The sequence below is a fragment of the Mastomys coucha genome, unplaced genomic scaffold, assembly GCF_008632895.1.
Source record: "Mastomys coucha isolate ucsf_1 unplaced genomic scaffold, UCSF_Mcou_1 pScaffold1, whole genome shotgun sequence".
Taxonomy (NCBI): Eukaryota; Metazoa; Chordata; class Mammalia; order Rodentia; family Muridae; genus Mastomys; species Mastomys coucha.
The window spans coordinates 68,542,455-68,546,675 of record NW_022196891.1 but is presented as its reverse complement, the minus strand read 5'-3'; the positions used below and the strand labels follow the sequence as shown (position 1 = coordinate 68,546,675).

Sequence of the window (4,221 nt, the reverse complement as noted above, 5' to 3'; positions counted from 1 at the left end):
ATTTTTATTTAAGAAATTTCACATGTGATTCCATTGTGGTCCATAAAGATCACTCATGTCACATATAAGATTTCTGCAAATAAACTGGGGTAATCTCAGCATTCAATAGGCAGAGGCAGGCAGATCTCTGAGTTGGAGGCCAGCCTGGTCCACAGAGAAAGTTCCTGAGCAGCCAGGGCTACATAAAGAAACCCTGATTCAAAAAAACCAAAAACAAAACAGAAAAGATTCCTGAAAATGACCCTTTCACAAAGAAAGATACTTAACTCGGTTGTCTTATGAACCCTTTATTATTTTATCCCTCTTTGCAACAAATACATACTTATGACAACTTCGAATCTCCCCACTGAAAAATCTCTGGTTCTTTTTTTTTTTTTTTTTAATTCACTCTAGGGAATCATTTTAAAGTAAATCTTCGTCTTGATTTCTTTTTTGTTTGTTTTTTTGTTTTTGTTTTTGGTTTGTTTGTTTGTTTTTTGAGACAGGGTTTCTCTGTATAGCCCTGGCTGTCTTGGAACTCACTCTGTAGACCAGGCTGGCCTCAAACTCAGAAATCCACTTGCTTCTGCCTCCCAAAGTGGTGGGATTAAAGGCATGGGCCACCACTGCCCAGCTTTCTCTTGATTTCTTATATCCCACATATCTCATTCATATTCCTTCCTAATTCACTCAGAACACTAATCTGTAGGTAGGAGATGCCAGCGCTACACTGAAGCAATCATCCATTTACAGGCATCTTCAACTATGACCTCATGTTCAAGACAAGCATCATCAATCCATCAAGACAAGCATCATCAATCCATCATCCCACTGAGCTGTCTTGTATGCCCTGGTTTTTCTTGAATGTATCAAAACTCATACTATGCAATGAGTTCTGAGTTGCAAAACAGAATTTATTTTTGTACCTTGTAGCTTACTTTATTCTTACTTTTTGCCAGTTTGTGTGGGTTCTTTGTGGGTTATTCTCCTGTCTTCTAAAAATATCTTCTCGGGCTCAGCTCGGTTTCTCAGGGCTTAGTGGACACCGACTGTCTTCTCACTGCTAGCTTAATTCACTTTCAACTGTTTTATTTTCTCAATCTCTTTTCTTCTCTAAACAATACAAACTTCCCTCTGCCTGCATCAACTGTCTTCCTTAACCCTACTCTCTGACCCTACCCTTATGCCACCTAGACCTCTTCTACATCCTAAAATCCTAATACCCTCTCAGCCTCTGCTGGCTTTTAAATATCCTCTCCTGTTCCCAGAAGCACGGGGGACAGGCACTGAGGGTCATAGGGTCAAGCAGTTCCAATGGCTAAGCATTCCCAAAGAGTCAGTTGGCTAGCCACGGGGGATCCTTTTAAGAGAGAGGCACACAAATCTCACTATACACCTGTCTTCTCTGCTTTTGTCCACTGGTTGGACAAAAATGTAAGAGCTATAAAAGTCAATAGTTTTAGCTGAATAGTGGTGACATGCCTTTAAACCCAGCACTCAAGAGGCAGAGGCACATGAATCCTTGGGAGTTTAAGGATAGCCTGGTCTACACAAAGTTCCAGAACAGCAAAGGGTACACAGAGAAACTCTTTGTCTTTAAAACAAAACAAAACAGTAAATGTACTTCAAAAGAAGATATATGTAAAACTTTGTATTCTAACTTTATCATATTTCTCTTAGGAATATTTTTTCTTTTAAGTCATATTCCATAAAATTAGCTGGGTGTGGTGGCATACAATTTTAATTGCAGAACTTTGGAGGCAGAGGCAGTAGTAAAGCACCGTAGCCTGGTTTCTACAGTGAGATCCAGGATAGCCAGTACTACATAACAAGGGAGACCTGTCTCAGACAAACAGCAAAAAGACCTAATATACTGTTGGGGATCACAAAATAATAAGTCAGAGATGAGCCAGGCAATGGTGGCGCACGCCTTTAATCCCGGCACTTGGGAGGCGGAGGCATGCGGATTTCTGAGTTCGAGACCACCCTGGTCTACAGAGTGAGTTCCAGGACAGTCGGGGCTATACAGAGAAACCCTGTTTGGGGAAAAAGAAAAGAAAAGAAAAGAAAAGAATGTTTCCCTGAAGCAGACAAAGGAGAGAGGATGTTCTAAAGCAAGCATGTGAAAAGACAGGAGACGAAAGAGTCTTTGCTAGTGACACGCATGTATTATTAGTCTGCCCTACATTGCATAGTTGGACTGCATTTGTCGGGATTCCATAGAGAGAAATTCACAAAAAGACTTCTGGTGCTGTATTGCAGTTTCTTGCTGCTTCCACGGACTCGGGCTGATTAGATGCACGTGCTGAGGCAAGGCACGTGGAAGACATAGTTGTTTGGAGGGCATAAATAGGACTCACCGAACAGTACCGGAGACAGAGCTTTGCTAGCTGGTACAACTAACTTGAGACACTTATGGATCTCTTGCCTTCTCTGATCTTTGCTTCCCTGAGAGAGGCACAGCTGAGGGCTCCTGGTGTTCCTGCTGGTCTCTCCTGCTGACTGAAGCCGAGCCTAGACTAAGGCTTTGGCTGTCTCAGCTACATAGTGTCACTGCTGTTGCTAACCCGTCTCTACCAAAATGGATTGCATGTGTACTCGTGCAGTGTTTCTGAGTGGACTGAGCGGCCGCTGCCTGCTAACCTGTGAACTAAACTGCCAATTTCCAGACAACACAGACAAGAGTAGCTCTAAAAAACTTTTCTAAACAGATCCACTGTCCTCCTCCCCATCTTTTCCACTACCTCTGCTGGGTGATGGAAGGGAGGTTAAAGCATTTATGTATCATTAAAAGTGAGGTTTGAGCCGGGCATGGTGGTGCACGCCTTTAATCCCAGCATTTGGGAGGCAGAGGCAGGCAGATTTCTGAGTTCGAGGCCAGCCTGGTCTACAGAGTGAGCTCCAGGACAGCCAGGGCTACACAGAGAAACCCTGTCTCGAAAAACCAAAAAAAAAAAAAAAAAAAAAAAAAAAAAAAAAAAAAAAAAAAAAAAAAAAAAAGGTTTGATGGGCTCCAGGAGAGAGAAGAGTGGGGTCAGAAAGTAGAAGGAAAGATATTTGGTGACAATTGATCCAAGAGAAGCTGGGTGAGCCAGAGAACCTATTGTTAGGAGACAGGAGAGGAACCCTGGAAGAACCCACAAACAAAATAGCAAATAAAGAAAAAATAACAATAAAAAAATAACAATAAAAGCTACAATTGGCACCAAAATTGGCAGGATGTTTAAATGAAAAGGAACATTTAAAGAATGTGGCCAGTATCTCAGGTAAGAGTTATATTCACAATGTCTAGACGATTTGTATTTGAAATCCTTGGAGAAAGTATTTTATGATCCATCCTATCTTGGATGAGTACTTAAATCACTTTATATCATAACTTGCATTTATCAAGCTAAGAGGATTTTCTTTTCTTTTCTTTTCTTTGTTTTGAGACAGGGTTTCTCTGTATAGCCCTGGCTGTCCTGGAACTCACTCTGTAGACCAGGCTGGCCTCAAACTCAGAAATCCGCCTGCCTCTGCCTCCCAAGTGCTGGTTAAAGGTGTGTGCCACCACCACCCGGATTTTATAATTAAATTATGTGTCATTAAAGCCATTTTTTTCCTTTTTGGTTTTTCGATTAAATTATATGTCATTAAAGCCATTCTTTTTTTCCTTTTGGTTTTTTGTTCTTTTTCTTTAAAGTGCACCACCATCATCTGGCTCTTTTTCTTTTTTTTTAAACATTTATTTATTTTATGTGAGTACACTGTAACTGTCTTCAGACACACCAGAAGAGGACATCAGATCCCATTACAGATGGTTGTACCCCACCATGTGGTTGCTGGGAATTGAACTCAGGACCTCTGAAAGAGCAGTCAGTGCTCTTAACCACTGAGCCAACGAGCCAACTCTCCAGCCCCCAGATTTTCTTAAACCTTAAACAACTTAAGCTTTAATATGAGACTATAACTATTTAATCTTCGACCACATAAAACACAGATGGGCTGGTCATTGTAAATGTAATTCTTACACAATAATTCTCATAGTTGTTCTTATTGTATTTAGTTTATTGGTGTTAGAGAGCCTTTTATTAAACTAAAAGGAGGAGACATTGGGAGATCTTTTTGCATACTGCATGAAGATATTTTTCTGTCCTTCTTCACCTTCCTAAAGGCACCTTCTAATTGTTTTAATAAAGAGCTGAAGCTGGGCAGTGGTAGCGCATGCCTTTAATCCCAGCACTTGGGAGGCAGAGGCAGGCA

The 4,221-nt window shown here is 41.0% G+C and overlaps 1 pseudogene; it reads right to left on the bottom strand.

Moving 5' to 3' along the window:
• Window positions 1-828: 828 nt before the first annotated feature.
• Window positions 829-905, bottom strand: LOC116072314 (annotated as a pseudogene).
• Between the last annotated feature and the right edge of the window lie 3,316 nt (window positions 906-4,221).